Here is an 18917-nt window from a genome sequence, read left to right as displayed (position 1 = left end):
TTAGCTCACAGGCTGGAAGTGTTTTCCTGCCTCGGTCTAATGTATCTTTTCTGACCATGTTCTCCACTTTGCTCCTGTTCCAGTAAGTGCCCTGAGGTATGAAGGTGAGCAGGGGCATTTGATCGGGGCAGTTGGCTGCCCAGGCACTCCCTGCCTGCAACTGTAGCTCTAAAGCCAAACTTTGTGGGTAGTCAGATGTGATTGTGTATAGAGTCCTCTTTATTTATTTTATTTTTTTTATTATTATTTTTTAATGCCAGTTACCCTCATGAGCCTAGACCAATTTGCTTTCCAAGTTTTTAACTGGAGCAAAGTGTTTTGAGGTTTCATGTGCTTTTCGATGGATACCCAGTTTTATTTGGTAGAATGCAAGCTGCAGTTGAAAGCACTGAACCGTTACAAAAAAAAAAAAAAAAAAAGAGACAAAACAAACACCTAATAACAAAACCACCCCCCAGAAAAACGAGCCTTCCAGGATACAAAGTTCATAGAAAGTTGCATGTGGATTCAGACAATAAGGCATGCAGGAAGAAGGTCTTTGCATCAGTAATAACCAAATGAGAAGGGTGTAATTGGTCACTCCGGTGGTGGTTTTCCAACAGCCTGTTATTTGACTGTGTCATCACAGCTTTAGAACAGGGCAGGTCACCAGTGTGCTGTGTTTATATTTCCATGGCCGAATGCTCTGTGGGTCAGCCTTGGAGCCCAGCCCCTGGTATGATGATGGCATTTTTGTGAACTCATTAATGACAGAAGCAATCTTCTGTCTTCAAGTGTCTGTGGATAGAGGTTTTTTATCAGTCATTTCAGCAAACAGTTGGCAGGTTCAAACAGGTACTTCAGCATCTGAAGCCTTGGCTAATTGTAGGCATGAACAGTAACTTCAAAACTTGCTACTGCCTACTTAATGAAGCTGCCTCTGGTTGGTAGTTGCAGTGCCATTGCAGACATCTAACACAGCTTGCCTTGCATTACCTTCAGGTTATAAATTAATGTTGTTTTGCCTTTATATATATTTTGTTTGAAAAAGTCTTCTACAGGCAGTTTTTTCATGACTCAATGACTTTGAGGAGCAAGGGCTTGCGAAGCAGCGGATCAGTACAGTTAAAACAAGCTGAACATCAAATTGTTGGGAATCAAATGGCTTTCCTTTGCCACCTAAGAGTCATGCTTCACATGTGAATGATCTTTCAACCTAAACTTAAACCATGAGGTTCAGGGCAGAGCCATTTATAGAACTGGTTAGGTCTGTAATTCCCTGCATGAATAACAGGATGGTCTGAAAAAGAAAACAAAGATCCTTGCTTCTCAGCGAAGGCACAGAATGAAGACGATCAAATTCTCTTGGGTTTTCTTATTACTGGTGTATTTTTTCCTTCTTGTGGAGCAGAATTGGTGGGGTTTCAGAAATATACTCAATCAGTGTAAACCATTTCCTATTGTGGCTGGCAGCTGTTTGCAGATGTGGGGCACAGCAGCAGTCCTTATGAAACAACTGCTTGTGGAGAGCAGATGAGCCTGAGGTTCTGGTTAAGGGAGAACGCGCCCCCATAAATTACTGCATTATTATATATCAGGAGCACTTCTGTAGCCTCTCGTTGGAGCAGCCATCGAGTGGGATTCTGCATCCCACACTTGAGAATGGTCCCAGCTCAGCCAAATATTTGACCGTGTGCTTGAAAGCTAAGCACTGATTTCAGCAGCTTGCTTAAGGGCTGACTCAGGTTTCACGCTGGTCTGGAAGGCTGCAGTAGTTCTCATGACTCTTCTCGTATGGTGTTTTCCCCAGTGAGAGGGGCAGCACTTTTACGTGGCTGGCTCACTGGGGACGTGTGTCTGAGGGTGGGAGTGGGGTGACACATCCACTGATCCTGTGGTGTTGGTGGGGGATGAGTTGTCCCAGGCTCACGTACGCTCGAAGTTCACTGATTGTGCGTTCCAGCGTGAATGCGTGTGCGGCAGAGGGCAAAGTTGAAACAGGGCAAGAAAGTTAAGTTACGCTAATTAAATTTCTTCCCGTTAAGGAAGGAGAACCAACTCAAAAGATACAGGGAAGATTATTCAGGGTCAAATGACACCCTTGATTTTCCATCACTACCATCTGAGACTTGTAATGTCTGACTAGCCCAAGGCTTGCCGGGCAGTGTGCTGCCGGGGTGGTTTGCCTTAGTCATCGTGTCTCACCCCGAGTGGGCTGAGCCGTGGTATTGTTGTACCCATTATAGGTATTGACATAATTCAGTGTTTGCTTGTTTTTCTCCCATGCGCAATGTTGTTTTATTGTGTGTCTGTTTCCTTTTTTCTTTTTTTCTCTTTTTAAAAAGGAAAAATACTAAATCAGCCTTAATTTGTCAATGACCGATTGGTACCCCAGAGGGTCAGCTTCCTGCCTGTCACAGTGACCGGTGATGGTGGGGATCCATGCAGCTGTGGGGTGTTGCTACTAGCAAGAGTAGCTCTGCTGACTCAGACTTCCACAGAGCCCTGGGATTTCGCATTTACCACGCATGTTTGCTCCTCCTTCATTGATTCGGTGTGCTAAATCGTAGACAGTTCAACAGAGAGATAAGAAAGAGAAAAAACAAGGGCAGACAGACTTTTTGTCATTTTGGACAAAAATAAATGTATGGGATAGAGCCGTTCCCAGAGCTGTACAGCCCTGCCTTCGTGTTTTGAGAGTGCACGTGATTTACTGCAGAAATCGGTTTGGCATAGCATAGGCTGTGCAGATCCAGCAGGACCTACCATTATCTTGTCATGTTTTTTAGCAAACTGACTTTTACAAGGCAGCAGTTCAAAAACATGAAAGAGAAATGTGCAGAAAACCCATCGTTTTGTGTCCCCCCCATCCAGGGTGTGCTGGCAAATCTGCCGCAGCCGCACCCGCGGGCAGTGGTGGTGGCGCGCAGCTCCCTTGCTTGTGGGTTTTGGGCATTCTCTGTGCGTGAGCTGGTGTGGGTCTTGGTTTTATTATTGTGCTGCAAAACTCCCAAGTTGCTGACTTTTCTGCTAAGTATGGGAGTTGAGACATGGCTTTCTGTCATGTTTCACTTTACAGACTTAATAACGTTTCATTTGTACAGCGAGAGTAACAAATGCACTGTTAGCAAAATTTTGCAAATCTCGCTGCTTTTCAGCTCTGCTTACCCACAGCCTGCAGGCTCAAATGGACAAAGGAAAATGGACAGAAAGCCGCTGGGTTCATGGACTTGCTCTGACTAGCGTTTGAAGGCAGAGTTTGAGCTAGATGCACCGTTTGTTGGAGCCAGAAGGACGTTTTCAAAGCATATCCCTGTTACAGTCTCAGCACCGAAGCAGTATTTCTGCATTCTCAGATGCTTAGCAAATGTGCCTAGGTTTTTGTTTATTTTTAAGGAGTTAATATAAAGTGTATAGAATTTTCCTCCCTTCTAGGCATTCTGAATGTTCAGCCCATGTACACCTCAGAAAATAGCTCCTATTTAATAATATCTTTATACGCTACTGTTAAGAGATGGCTATCTCAGACAGCAAAGCTGTGGATGTGCCCAAGGGTGAAAAATGAACAAAAAGTAAGAACTGGGGAGGGGAGAAGGAAAGTGTGTTGTCTGTGCAGGTTTTTTTCAATGGAGAATGTGTGTGAAGGGTAGGGGTGGAGATGTTCTGCAGAGCACTTTGAGATAACAAACAGCTTGCTTCAGCTTAACGGAGTGGATTGAAATTGACCCCTTTCACTGGGTTTTAAGGTGAAACTTCAGGGCTAGAGGTGTTTTCCCTCCAGCTCCTTAGCTTAGTGTAAAGAAGAGTTAGTTGGTTGATAGCACTGTCCTCTCCTTGCGGTTTGACAGATGCCCTGTGACAGTGTGCGTGTGTCACTGTGCTCTGTGAAACTGCTCTACAAACCCTTTCTTGAAGGCATGACTGCTTTCTCTGTAGAAACTACTTGTTTTCTTTTCTTTCCTCATTAGAAACTACTTTTCACTCCAAAGACCCTCCTGATTTTGAAGAACGAGGCAGAGCAGAGATGCCAGTAAAGGAGACCCATCCACTGCTGCAGCAGGTTTCAGCCCCCCTCCTGCAGCCCATCCCTTGGTAGATTTTACTTCCTGTCACAAATAAGGTCTTAAAATCTTTCGAGTGGCTCATCCAATAGAAAAGCCTCTCCTCTGTATTAATGCTTAATAGGTCTTTCTACCAGATGTAAAATCCAGTGAAACATATACAGTTTCTTTGGTTTTAACAGGAACAGATGATTTAATAAGCAGCTATAAATCTCTTGGGAATGTATAGACATAGTCAAACAGAACACTTCTGCCAGATTTTTCACTGACTAGACGTACAGCATATGAGTCATAGCAGTCTGCTCCATTCTCCATCTCAAATGCCTGCTGTTGTTGTTTTTTGCTTTCAGAGGTGCTGTGCTGCATGTTGGGGGGGGGTTATCACCCTCCCGTGTTAATGGGCTTGCTCTTTTATCCGGGAGATAGTGTTCAGGCAGCTGACTTTCATTCTCTGGCTGTGCATGACATTTCTTTTCCATTCCCTAGCCCAGCTTGTGATTTTATAGTTGTATAGTGAAAATATTTGAGGATTGTATTAATACAGCCTCCTAAATGGGGTTAGTAGTGGGAAAGTGGTTAAATCAAAAGGGGGTGCAGTCAGCCTCTTTCTTAATACAGCAGTGCTTTCCTTCCAACAATCTTAGGCCGCCTTACAAAGTTTAATACATTTATACTAACAGTATTTCTAATAAACTTCATTTATGGCCAGGTCTTCAGAGATGAGAAAACCGAGACAGAAAACAGATTCAGGTACCTGTGGCTCATGCTGAATTGCAGCAGAGAGTTAAATTTCCTAAAGTATTTTAAATACCATTCCAAATGGATGTAAAATGGGTTTGTGCTTTAGAAACATCTTCATTTCCACCTTGTTGGTATGCTGGCTTTCCAGGAGTGTCATTGGATGTCTAGGAACTGGGAATGCAAGATCCTGCTTTGAACATTTCACAGAATGACAGAACAGAGCCTTCGGGACCTTTTTTTTTTTTTCACAGAATCACAGAATTGTCTAGGTTGGAGTTTGTTTGCAAGCCATATTAGCTACACTTGGGAGCCTCTCGGAAGGAGGTGAGGTACTAGAATTGCTGCTATTTGCTCCAGGTCACACCATAGTAAATCAGAGATGAAATTGGTGATAAAACACCAGTCTGGGTAGGGTGATTTCAACCACTGTGGAGGTGCTTGTAAGACAGATGCAGTACAGCTTATTCTGAATGCAACTGGATGAAGGGGATATTTAAAATGGCCTACAGTACATTATTATTTTTTTTTTTAATTTTGCAGTGTAACTAACTAATATTTTAGAGAGTGATCAGATGTGAAATCTTTGTCTAAGAAAAATGGTGCAAACTTGTGATTTAATTTCATGCATAGGCAGGAGAAAACATGGTCTAAATCTTTCATTCCCTCAGGACTACATTCACTTCTGTTGTGTTCTGGGACCGTGTAAATTGTGAGGAAAGTTTCTATTTCAGTGGTAGGGATGACAAAGAAAACTTCTACGTGTTTGGCCTTTTCCAGGCTGAAGGGAGTATCAAAAATGCATAGATGTGGAACAGGTTAAGAAACTGGAAACAGTTTCTTGGAGGTTGATTTATGTGCAGAATTGTAAAATGTGAAGAACAATGTATATTGTTTGAAGTTTGTGGTGAGACTGTAGTTTGCTGTGTTGCTCCAGTAACGCTTGCTTCTGAGTTGCCAGAGGTTCAGAAAGCCAAAGAGGTATTGCGTTACTGGGTAAAGGACATTGTCCAAAGTCAGTTAACTGGATGGGGTCAAAATCAAGAACAGCATTTGATTCTTCTGACTCCTTGTTGGGTCCCTTCTCTGTTTCCTTCACAGCACGGATTTCACCCATATATATGTGCAAAAAGGCCCTTTCAGATCTTTCTGGCAAATGGAGAGCATTGCTTTGTACTTCCAGTAAGCACATGGCTCTCATATTTACTGATGAGACTTTCACACATGAGGAAATTAGAAAACTAAAGTTGTAAGCAGCATGTCTGTTCTTGAATGGGGAATTTTCCCCGAAGCAAGCTGCGATGCACTCTCTTAATGGTTTGAATCTTATGGTTCAGATTTTCCATAGGCTGCTTCCAGCATCATGGGCACTAACCTGTGTTTGCAACGAGCACGCACACACCCAGCTGCGAGGGTAAGTTACCTGTCTCAATCTCAGCTGTTAATCGGGCATAGTCAGTGCCTTTAGATGTCTGGCCCTGCACTGAGCTAAGGATGTTGGTGTGGTGGTACAGGCCAGGGCTGCGCCACAAATCTGGACTTACAGCAGGGTTTTTGCCAGCACTTCTTCACTGGCACCCAGATCTTTTGCAAGCTTTCTGATGCACGGTCTTTGCCCACTGAATGGCTGCTGCCCAGCTGGTGTTGTAGGGTTTCAGCAGCCCTCAGCAAGCAGCAGCAGTTCCTGGGAGCTGTCTGTCCCCTTAAAGCAATGTATATAGCAATGGGGAACGCCACGTGACTGCATGGACCTTATCCAGTGTTTTAAACAAAAAATATCCATAACGGTGTCCTGGCCTGTATAAGCTGTATAGTTTTCCCAGACTTGGAAGAAAAGTACTGGTACTTTCCCAAGTTCCACCCTTTTCAGTTAGATGTTAGAAAAACCAACCCCCACACAGCATTGATTCTTGCCTTTCTTTTGTCTCTAAAATGGGAGATGCTGTAATTAAAAGAAGAAATTATGCTTTTTAGTGGCAACGTTATCTCTGAAGCATCTGTTTTGATGAGAATAAAGTAAAATTACTACTTTTAATATATATATATATATATATATATTTTTTTTTTTTTTTTTTTTCCTTAAATAATGACTTCTACTCTTAGTGAGGAAGAGGAGACTGGTAGGTGTGTGATTCCCCAGCAGACTGAACCAGGGTTTGAGGAGAGACCTTTCATGGATGTGGGGCTGTCTTCAGCAGCTTTCCCCGCCTCTTTTTGGAAAAATGCACAGAGCCAGAGGGGGAAGAATGACCTTGCTTTTAAGGCATTCATCTGGAGCTCAGGCACTTGGAGCTGAATTCCCAGCGCTGGGACATGCTTCCTCTGTGGTCTGCAGCGTGTTGCTCAGGGATGTCTGTGCCGCACAATGGAGCTTGGCACACAGAGCCCTAGGGCTGACTCCAAGAGCTCTGCACAGCCCCATGGCGCAGGGGGGCACTGTGTGGAGACACGGCTTCTTTCCTGAAAAAATGCAGCTGTGATAGCTCAAGCCCTGTGCAGTTGGGGCTGTGCTGCTTTCAGTTCTGACTTCTGTGGCTAAGGCTCATTTGGCCATCTCCATACTACGCTGAACCCAAGAAGCACTAAGGTACTCAGAAATCTCTCTGAAGCTCACCAAATATTTTTGAACTGTCTGCACAGTCTGGTTTTGGATGACTTTTGTTTTGCACAAGCTTGTCCTAGCCACTCCGCTGTCACTGATTTTCATTTCCTCTGCGGCACTGGAAGCTAGCTAGAAGGCAAGCTTCACTTCAGCAGTTCCCATGCCCAAACAAATAGTTTTCTAGGAACAAAAAAAGTTCCAATGTCCCTTGGAGCTGGGCTGGCCCTGACTGCCTTGCGGGGCCTAAACACAACCTCACGGGAGGCAGCAGAGCCTCGCAGGCAGAGCCCAGCTGTGCGCTGTTTGTGAGGGGAGCGATGTGCAGCCTCGTGCACAAATCCGCTTAACGCCTTTGTTCCAGGCAGCCAGACAGCAGTGGCATTTACCCAGACCTGTAAGGCGCACAGAGGGCCACGAACGAAAGAATGAAAGGAGCTGTGTATATTCAAAGTAATATTTTGTTTATATGCTCTATCCAGAATAGAGGAGAAAATAACTTTATTGTCTGTGGCTTGAAAAATCTGCCTGCTGTTATGAGCATGGAAGACAAACTCATTATATGCCTAAGAAAACAGATGCTGTTGCTGGCTTTGGTTTCTGTGGGGTGGAGGTGATCTGGGGGAGCACTGGACTGGTGTCCCAGTCCCCTTCCTCCCCAGAGATGCTAAGCAGGGCTCACAGACACCCCCAGCACGTTACCAGCACTTCACAACATCTCCAGGCCAACTTGAAGGTTCCAGTCATGACTGAAATAAAGGAAGCCAATTGCAGAAGTTATCCCACAGCAAAGTCATTCCTTTGTGTCCAAGTGAACGCCAGGCTGACATTTTCTTTTTCGAGTCTCTTGGCTAATAGGATTTGGAAGATAAGATCTATCCAGTCAGAGGGGGTTGCATAAACTTCCTGTGAACTTTTATAGCTGGCGATCAAAAGGAATCACAAAACACGTTGCCGTTTTTTATCTATTTATTTCTTTATTTAGAAGCTCAAAGAGAGCACAGAGCTATCGGTTGTGTTTTTTCTCATGTAAACAAGGTGATGTCATACTGGATGCTCAGGCTTAGGCCCTCTGATTTCCCATTTTGTGTTTAAATTAAGAGCTGTTTTGTACAGGGTGGGAAAGCATACAAAAATCACCCCAACCAGCACGCATGTTCTGCTTAAGAACCAGCACTGCATTATTGAATGGATGCGTCCTTGTGTTCCTTGCTTTCCTGGCTAAGAGATGCTCTTCCCCTTATGAGTGCAACAGAAATTGTTCCCAGCAGCATCTTTGTTCTCTGTGAAAGTTGTTTTGTACAGGAAGGGCTACCTGACACCAGTTTGAAAGGTGGAGATTTAGCTTAAAGGGTCTGTCTTTTCCCATCCTTTATGTGCTCTGAGAAGGATTCTGCCTCTTCACGTTAAATCAGAGTTTTGCAGCACTTGTTCAGCTGTACACAAAATGCAGTGCTCCCGGAGTTGGACTCATGAATACTGCTTGCATTGCAATTCCAGGTGTGAGGGGATCTGTTTTTTCACTTGCCCTCCAGTCCCATGTGTAGCATGTTGCATTGCAGGATGTGCGTTGTGATCAAGGACAACAGAAACTTGTCCTTTGGCTGTTACTTAAAAGAAAGGGAGGTGAACAAAGACAAACTGAGATATCTTGCATTCATGTAGGGTTAAACCAGAATTCCTGCGGAATTTCAAGCAACTCATTGACATCTCTGCTGGTATCACTTCCTAGAGGAAGTCTGCTTGTCTCATTTGTCCCTCTTCTTGGGACACAACTCCATGCTTAGTAGGGAAATGTATGCAGTAAAAAGTGGCATAGGAAGAATCTAACACCTACAAAGAGCAAAGTTGCCTTGTTTTGTCCAGACAGAACTAAGTGTCCCTTCAGGAGCTTCTCCCCTCTACCAGTTGTGGTCCCACTGCTTCCTGCTCTACCTTTTTGGGCACGCCTGGGATGCAGCACAGACTCGCACAGGAAGGGTGTTGGCAGGCATGCAGATGGCTTGGAGACAGGGAGAACTAAGGAGTAGCAGGACTTCTTTAACATGAGCTTCCCAGCTTTTGGTTACCCCTACGGCTTGGCCTGGTGCCACCTGAAGCAGTTGGCAGCACTGGGATGTGGAGGGCTGGCTGAACTGGCTGCCTGGGCCTGGCGCCAGTTCGTATATGGCTGGTTGGGCTTCGCACTGCTTTCCTAGCAGGGTGAGCTGTGACGTGTGTCTCCTGTCATGAATCAGGTTGTAGGTATGGGTAATTCTCAGGCCAGGCATTTATGTGAGTTGGTTCTGCATTGTTCGGATTTAAACTTGTTTTATTAAGGAATTATTCAGCTTATTGCTCAGCAGTTTTTCAGCCTCGTTAGTATGTATGGCATGGGGAGTGTGTCCCGGTTATATCACCAAATAGCATTTTAAAGCTTTAATTGCCAAATAAAATCTATTTCTGTCTGTCTTTTCTAAAACATACAATATTACTAAAGAACCACTTCAGTAAAATATTGTAGCACATGTTTGGCATATTTTTAAGTTCTTTTGAAGTCAATGTTTAAGTGCTTTGCTGAACCGAGGCCTAAAACAATAATAGGCACAATGTAAATCTACTTTATTTCTGAATGAGTGTTCACACAGGAGTTGAAAGTGTGTCAGGTTCTTGTCATGACCTCCCAGGTACAGATATCCTCTTAATTTCACTGAATCTCTCAGCAGCTTTGGCAAATTTTTACCTTGCACCCAGCTGAGAGGTCCAAGTCAGACCCGGGTATGGCAGGCTTTCACGTGCAAAAAGAGACCAAACTGAGTTGGGATATAGAGCCATGAGGGGGCTGGCAACATCCCAAAGTGTGCTCAGCTATGATTAGTTCTTTCCTATATACATACGGTGTGTGTGTGTGTGTCTGTGTGTGTGTATATATATCATCTGTGTGTGTACTTTTTTTCTGGGTTAGTGAAGTCAGTACAGTGCTTCAAACATGATCCTTGTTGGGCTGTTAAAGAAGTCATGGAAATTTTTAATTCTGCTTGAAGAGAGAGTGGTGGAAATGCTCTGAGCAATGATTCTGATACTGAAACTGGGGAAGACAAGTTCGTAGCTGACTGATCTTAGGCCTGTGCAGTGCCACTGAAACCACGGGGCTGCATGTGTTGGGTCAACTCCTTTATTGTTTGCTGGGCCGTGACATATTTTTATACTGCTTACTGTGATACCACAATTCCAGCAAAGCGTGATCTAGTGAAGTTTGAAGTTAGGGTGTCACTGAAGTCAGGGGAAGCTTTATTCACGCCAACAAAGCAGAGACCCCCAGTGGGGGGTCGGATGTGCCATCTTGTGGCATTTGCCTCGTTGCCATGCTGTTGGGTGTAATGTTGAAAGATAGGGTACTCGAGCTAAACTTGTTGCTGCTGTGTTTTAAGGTTATCTCCGTCTGATTTGATATACATTCACTGAGGTCTCTAGAAAGAAGGTTGGATTGTGGTGTAGGGGCAACATGAGCAGGAAGAGAAATAAAGTGGAGACGGGGAGAGGCAGCCCCCTGTGAAAGGCAAGAAGCTATCCGAGGAGGGTAGAAAAATCATAAATCATTGTATGCAAGTATTGTTATGTGAAACTTTTAAATTATTTTTATTTTTATTTTTTTTAAAGGTGCAAAGAAATATAAACCTACCACAGATTTGTGCTGTTGTTGTGGGCGGCTTAGTCTGTAGCTTATCTATTTTCATCTTTTTATATCCCGAAGTTGATGCTATGTTCTTGCCAAGTGAAAATAATAAAATGTCACGAGTCATTTAGAAGCAAATCTGATGTTTGTTTCCTCTCTTGTTGCTGAAGATGGCTGCGTGATTTGAAAAGCATTCAGTGAAGAAGCTGAGACCATGCAGCTTGTGGAGTAAGCAGCTCATATTTCCATTCCTCATCCCAAGGCCACAGACACCAGGTGTGCCCTGGTGAGGGCTCTTGCTGTGCTCTCATCCTTTTTGGTGCATGTCTGCTCCTGTGCGTGTTACGTGGCTTCTGCATCTCGTGCCTGTGGCCACAGAGCATAGGAAGGAGCATGTCCAACCAGTGAGGAAAGGGAAGTGTATTGGAAATAAGAAACTTAATATCAGCCATATGTGAGTAATGGGTTGTTTGTCTACTGCAGGGGATGAAGATACATATTCTAATGCTTTCTGATCACAGTGTAGCCATGACATTTCTTTCTTTATTTTGCAACTAACCTAGTATTAGCTGTTCGTCCTGTCCTCTATCTGTAATCCTAAATTCTGTCCTTACCCTAAGTTTTGCTCTGGAGCGTAGATGTGTTCACAGAAGAGCCCAGGGGAAAAAAAAAAAAAAAAAAAAAAAAAAAAAAAAGATGGACATGGTTCTTGTTTCACATGGGCCAACCTGAACAAAACATTTTGCCTCATGGCCAGGAGTTAATCAGAAGTGTATTTGTGAGGCTTGGAACAGAAAGGTAGAAAGGTGCTTGTCTGGGGTCTCCGGTCATATTTACCTGCCTGAGACCAAACTGTGGGCCGTAGTTCTACTACTGTACTTTGTACTTGCATAGTTGTGCATGCATGATATATTTTAACTACTTCATTTGTTTTGTCTGGAGCTGTTGACTGTAACTGAGTGTATGCACTGAATGCAATGAGCGTTTTCAGTTGTTTATAAATGCTGAAGCACATGTTCCCCTGAGATACTTGCCATGGATGCAGATGTGGTCTCCTAATGAAGTGCTACAGAGCCTTGTGATAAACTCTGGAGTAGGACATGATGCAGATGGTTGGTATATGCTCCCGCATTACCAGTAATGGGGTCTGTAGGAAATCTGAGATTGATGGACAAGACCCGATCACTTCACCTGCCCATTGATCAATTCATAGTGTTGTTCTTAAAATATATATATTGTTTTTATTCCTTTCATGTATTTGAGCACTCCCTTTGCATTGGTGCTGGGTAAAACATTCCTTTCTTGGGAGGAGTTACCTGCCTTCCCCTTTCCCCAGTTACACGGCTGAAACTGTGCCCACTTGCAGCATGCAGTGAGTTTAACCCAGTCACACACCAAAGGGAACTTTGCAAGACAAAAACATGTAATGATTTGTCATGTTTGGTTCCTATGGTTCTGCTGGGCTTTGCTGGTGTGCTATCTCAGACAGTCTGTGGTCTTTTTTTGTATCCCACCTTTGTTATCAAGCTACAAACACAAACTGAATAGAAATATGATGGAACTTTTTTATGTCTCCTTGTGAGTGAACCTACCTGTGTTGGTTATGTAATGTTCGTACACATTTTTGTATGTTGTAAATAACACAGAAGTGTTATTTAACACTTGTAAATAACACATAAGTGGTTGCAAATGCTGGTTGTATTTTAAATATATAATGCAGGGGTGAAATATCATAGCAGCACAGTGACATGGTTAACAGAGAAAAAATAAATTTCCTACTTTGCACTGCACAGTCAGCTTTATATTTTTATGCCCACTAGAGGGACTCTTGCTTATACTACTCACTGCAGAAAGCAGAGTCACGCAGTCCCTTTAGTATCTTTTCTGCAGCTTTAAAACTCTGAATGACTGACTCCGGTTAAATCCTCTGAAGAGTAAGTCTCCAAGTTGTCTGTCAAAGTGTAAAAACTTTGGGCACAGTGCTGTTCTTCTGAGTCCAAATATTTTCCTGAATTTTCTTAATACTCTTTGAAAAAAAAAAAAAAGAGAGAGAGAGAAAAAGTATTTTTTTCTCGCAACTTTTCAGTTCAAGCTTTCCCATATGACATTGCTGGGGATTAATTTAATATATATATATATATTTTTTTTTTTGTCCAAGAAAAAATGTTGTGTGTCTTTGTTTGGAATTAGCTTTGGTTTTGCAACCATGCTGCCAGTGAATATGGTAAATTAATCTGTTCTTGAACTCTCCAATATTGAAATGGGTTTCTCCTTTAACTGGGAGATACTGAGTTTTGGGTAAGAGGCATGTAAACTTATAGCCAGTATGAGAAAAATTCCAAATATATCTGCTCTTTCTTGTTTAGCTGGGGGATCACTTTGTTTGCATTGTCAAAAAGCATTGCATGCTCCTGACCAGAAGATTTTTCTTCTTAATTACAGAAACATGAAAGGATACAGGAAGTCCTGAATGACCACGATGAATAATACCTGTGCTAATTAGGTCACTGGCTGGGTACTGGGAGAAGAACAAGGTAAGCAGTCAGGCCATGCCAGCAGCATTTCATGTAACCTGCATGATTGTGTTTCAACAAAGCCTTAGTGCTTTCAGATATCAAATTCATAACAAGTTGCGCAAAGACAAATAGCCTGCAGGCTTGAATGCGATAGATTCACTTTTAGTTCAGAGCTATGACAAGCAAACATCTGGTTTCCTTCCTGGGGGAAAAAAGTATACGTTCTGTGTTACATTTTGTTTCTCTCTCTCTCTTTTTTTTTCTTCTTCTTCTTCTTTTTTTTTTTTTTAATCCTGAATTGTTGTTTTCTTTTTAAAGGCAATATCTTTGATTTCAACAATCGATTCATGACCAAAGCTCAGCTTCCTGGGCTGACTCAAGGGAGGGCTTGGAGGAGGGGTGGAATGCTTCAAAAACGTAGCTGATGAAAAGGCATGCTGTTTGGTGGATGCCTCCCAGAATTGTTTAAATGTGTGTGCGCGCGCGTGCGTGTGTATGAAAAAAGAGAGAGAGATCTCCATGACAACTGGCCCGGCCAGTCTGTGTTCTCTGCAATCATTTTAGCTGGAATCAGTGCTGCGAAAGGTCATATGAAGGAGTTGTGGGAAGCACAGCAGGTATTAGACGCTAAACGACTGGTTTTCTGGTAGCCTCAGATCATAAGACAGAGTTTTGTCTGGGAAATACAAATCTGAGAATGGAGTGGAAAGGGAAATGCTCCAAATTTCAGGTAACAAAAACTGCTTTTTAAATGTTATTTCCTCCCATTTTAGAGTGCTTTATGTTTTTTTAAAATCCTCTCTGTGGTGTTTACTCCCAGCCCGAGTGTCTGTGCTAGCTTGGATTCCCTAGCTCTGGGGAATGATGTCATGCAGCAACAGTTGGATTCTATTAGCCAGTGAAAGAGGAAACATCCTGCATTTTTTTTGGGAAAAAAAAAAATAGATGCTTTGGCTCTTTGTTGAATCTTGTGCAAAGGCTGCAAGAAGTGTTCAAAAAAAAAAAAGTTTCTAACAATTTAATTCCCTGAAAATGTCATTAGGACCTAGAAAACACCAAAACCACTGCAGAAATTACTGCTGTATGCAAGAAAATAATCATGGAAGTGTTACAGAATTCAGGAAACTTTTTTTTTTTCCCCGGATGTTTCTATATGCATCTTTAATGAGAAAATTAATTGCATTTTAATTGAGCAGAGGATTTGGAACCTCTACACGCTTGGGATCCTTTACCAATTGTTTGGAGGATGTGCTGCTAAAGAGTTTCTTCTGGGTTGGGCTCTGTCTCAATCTGCTGCTTATGAATAGATGATGCTGGCAGCATTGTTCTTAATACGGCTTTCAGTCCTGGAGTGTTTTTTTCATAGTTTTAAGCTAGCCTTTTTGGGAGGGGCTGGGAGGGAAATACAGCAAAAAACCTTAATTAAAATCCAGCAATTGAAAGAGTCTTTTTCCTCCCCTTTAATCAGAGTTGTTTGTTAAATGCTGTAGTTCACAGTCAATATTAGGGTGGCATTCATGGCATTTTAATAACTAATGTACAATTACTGTGTCTTAATGAAGAGACTTAGAAAATTGATACAGTTCTACTTTGTTGAACATCATAAAAAATACACTGTACTGATAATTGTGATGAGTTTAGGTCACTCCTGCATTGTTTAAAATTCTCCTGCAGCAGACGCTTGTTTCTACTTTTATGTTGCTTTGCTCCCTTCTGTGCATTTCAGATGTGATCCAAAGTGTGCTGGAGTCCATGGGAGTTTTCCCATCAACTTCAAAGGGCCTGCTTGAGAACTTCTCAGCCTCTGTTTTAGTCTTTTGACTGCAGGACCAGGCCACAGGCTCTCACTTTCCTTTCTTGAACTTTCCAAACAGAGAGTCTTTTGTATTCCAACAAACAATACCAGACACTGCTGACTGGCTTCCGTGTGGCTGCTAGCACACACTGGAGATGATGATGATGCTTATTTCTGCTTTCTGCTACCATCATTCTAGGTAGGGAAAAGTGCAGTGAAAGGAAATCAAATCCACCTGTCCACCTCTACACCCCACACAAGACTATTATTTCTACGTGTGTGTGTGAGTGCAAATTGTTCCTCGATTAAAGGGCAGAATCAGATGTGCTTCAAGGAAGAATTCCAGGACGACTTTCATGGGAAAACACTGTTATCACTGTGATCCCTCAGCAGAGTACTCATGAGGCTGCCACGGGGAAGGCAGTCTTTCTGCAGCACACATACAGAACTGACAAGCTGTCTTCTGGGAAACCATCACTAATCAGCACAGTCTAACACTTTGTCCCCCTTTTCAACCAGATTTGGCCAGCATGACTCTGTAAATAAAATACTGCTGTGAGTGAATATTAATGAACAGTCTGGTTCAAAAATTAGTAACTTTTCCTCTGTTTAATTATTGGGAGGACTTTAATTAAGAAATCCTTGTGCCATTCTTTAGCAAAAATTAATTATCTGGGGAGCTGATGTATTAGTTCAAACAATCTTCCTCCTTAAGAAGTAATTCCATGATGATTACTTAAGTTTAAGGCTCATTTGTAGAAAAAATGCTATTCATCCCTGAAATTTCCAAGACAGAAATGATGATGATGATGTTCAAAATCTGAACCGCTGCTTGCAAGTGCTTACGTTTTGCAGACAGTCAGTTTGCTACCTGAGAGGTCTCTGCCAGGTGTTGCAAAGTGGGCATCCCGAAGGCAATAGTTGCATTTTGAAGTCTACCTTTTCTGTGGTGCAATGCAGCAGGGAGTCGGGTGAGCTCTGTCGCAGTGTTTCTGGCCAAGTGGCATTTCCCATTGTGGCTGTCTTGTAGTATTTACCTATTACTTTGTCAAATGATACAAGACATCATTTCCCTAGTACTTAAATATAATTTTCAAGTGTCCTAGCATTCTGAATAGCTCCAAAGGAAATTTGCAGATGTAATATACAACATAGATCTTACCAGTAGGAAATTAAAAAAGTTAATCACTCGTAATATATTTATAACTGCACTCATAACAAGATACCTGCTAGCTGACCTATGAAGGCTGGTCTTAAATGTAGCCAGCTGCACACAGGCATTGGCACACTATATTTTTTTTCCATTCATTAAGGGAGTAAACAATTCAAGAAGGCTGCTGCTGTACCCAGTAACTTGTGTGGAGTTGTCACAGCAGTTTGTGTAGGAGTAGTGGCTCTGAGCAACACAGATCCTGTGGGCACGTACTCCTACATCTGTGCATCTTGAGGAGAACCTTGTTGGTCCCATGCACTTTTCTCCGTGGGCTCTGTGCCCGCATTCTGTCCATGGATAGTGAGTGTCTCAGAGTTTTCCAGAGAGCTGGATGTGTTCTTTGATAGGATTAGCTGTGTTGCCTCATTGCAGTTTAGAGGGAAAGTGAAAGGATGTGGCAGAAATCAGAAATGTTTTTTTTTTTTTTTTTTGCCTCTCCTTGATTATCTAACAAGTAATTTTTATATTGAGTTTTAATTGCTTGTTTTATCTTCCATAAGATCATCTTTAGTGTAACTGCTCATGCTCCATCTACCCCACAGGCTGACGTGTATGTTTCCCTGTTGTCAGTTGCAGTGAGTTCCAGGTTAATTGCTGTGTGCATGGTTGTCTTTATTAGCTGGAAACAGTCTGATTTGTGAATGAAGTTATCTAGAAGTCTAGGACTGACTTTGTCATACTTTACTGACTTTGTCATTCAGTGCGTGTTTCTGTTCTTACTCCATTCTCTAACTAACTAAAGTCTTCATTTTCTCTTCTGAAAGTCTAAGACACTATAAAAACAATATAGTTGTCTCTGCTTCTACAGTTTGAAGGCTGGGTGATCGTCAGAGAACCCATTACAGATGTGGTCAGGTGTACCATTAAATTCTTGAACGTGAGATCAGTGTTTTCCTTATGTAACCTTATGCTTACCATAGATACAATTTGTGGATTGAAAACAACAGGGCTGCATATTTGGAAGAGCTTCTCAGGAGGATGCTCAAATCTTTCCTCCATTTTCTGTAAGTTAATTTCGGTTCCACCAGTGTGAACAACCAGTTGCACTGTTCTTTCTTCTTGTGTGTTGTCTTCTGGCCGTGGTGACTGAGTGACTTTTGAAGGTGTAACGTGTGAAGTGCAAAATGATTTGATCTGGGCAGCACACGCTGGATATGAGCGTGGCTACCTTTAATTGCAGGAAGAACCTTGAATTGATTGCACTGTCATTCTGCTCTGCAGTGCAGGGGCTCATTAGTGCTAATCAGTGATCTCTGTTCTGCCTTTGCATCTTTGACCTAGTTGCTTTTCTGAACTTAACGCAGTTGCTAGCGTGACACAAAGCAGACTCTTGGCACAGCCCTGATCACAGAGCAGGGAGAGATCTGGCAACTTTCACACAAATCCATTATAATTAAGGCTTCCGGTCTGGGATTTAAACTTCTTTCTCTTAAAAGCCTGAGAAGCATTTTTTTTCTTTCCCCTTTCTTTTTCTTTTTAATTTTTCAGGCTGAAAATGAACCTTCTGTTGGTAGAGCAAAGTCCCCTGATAGCACTGGCTGCTGGCAGACCTGGGAGAGGCAGGTGCTTTTCCTGTTCCTTCAGCAGGCTTTGCAAATGTGCTCCTATCCCGAGCACGTTGGGAGCAGAACCTCCCAGGTTTTCCTCAGTTTCACGTGACAACAACAGAGGCTACTAAGCAGCTAGGAGAGTGTTGCACAGCTGGCTTTCCTCCAGTGCCAGATCTTATTCTGAGTTCCAGCCCCATAGCATGAATTCTCTCAGCCTACTTGGAGCCAAACTGCCGTATGCAAGGGGTGTTCAAAGGAGTCCCATTTCCCCATCCAGTCAGAGGCAGAGTTCCCAGCTTGAACAGTTTTTTTTTTTGGTTTTGTTTTTGTTGTGTTTCCCCCCTGCACCTCCCAGTGTAGTTTGATGACAAGAAGATGAATCAGAGGCTAAAACTTCTGCCAATGGCAAAAGTGCAATTTGGCACCCTTTATGCAGCTGGCATCCAAAGGATACAAGCCATCAAATTATCCTGTGCTCCTGGTCCAGCTGAGCCTGCTCGTTTATGGCCAGAACATCCCTCCCCTGCCTTGAAGCATGCTTGAAAGAGGAAAGGCATCACTACGCGTTTACCACAGTAGGGACAGGCTGGGGACAGGTCGACAATTTTGATGGTGCAAAATGTGCTCCATACAATACGCTTTTGTGCCTCCTTGGTAGAAAGCAAAATGCAAGTTGAGAGCTGCAACAGCATGGAAGCATTTGCAGCTGCACAATTCGTGTTCCCGTGTTTCAGTCTCACACAGGCCCGGCCCATGCAGACCTGCTATTATTAGTTTTAGAAGGAGAAGAGCTGACAGCTGATTAATTTGA

The 18917-nt window shown here is 42.8% G+C and overlaps 1 protein-coding gene across 5 annotated transcripts in view; it reads left to right on the top strand.

Annotated features, from left to right (window-relative positions):
• The window catches only part of DENND2B (DENN domain containing 2B), a 150232-nt gene that overhangs the window by 20049 nt on the left and 111266 nt on the right, over positions 1-18917 (top strand). For 3 of the 5 annotated variants that reach the window (XM_068685254.1, XM_068685258.1, XM_068685255.1), the window contains exon 2: positions 13475-13566. The gene's annotated coding sequence lies outside the window, so the exon portion shown is untranslated. Of the gene's footprint in view, positions 1-13474; positions 13567-14085; positions 14279-18917 lie in introns of those variants that run through there. The other 2 variants (XM_068685256.1, XM_068685260.1) reach the window with 2 other exon arrangements.

The sequence above is a fragment of the Anas acuta genome, chromosome 5 (assembly GCF_963932015.1).
Source record: "Anas acuta chromosome 5, bAnaAcu1.1, whole genome shotgun sequence".
Taxonomy (NCBI): Eukaryota; Metazoa; Chordata; class Aves; order Anseriformes; family Anatidae; genus Anas; species Anas acuta.
The sequence above is the reverse complement of the archived record's forward strand: the minus strand, read 5'-3'. Positions and strand labels throughout refer to the sequence as shown.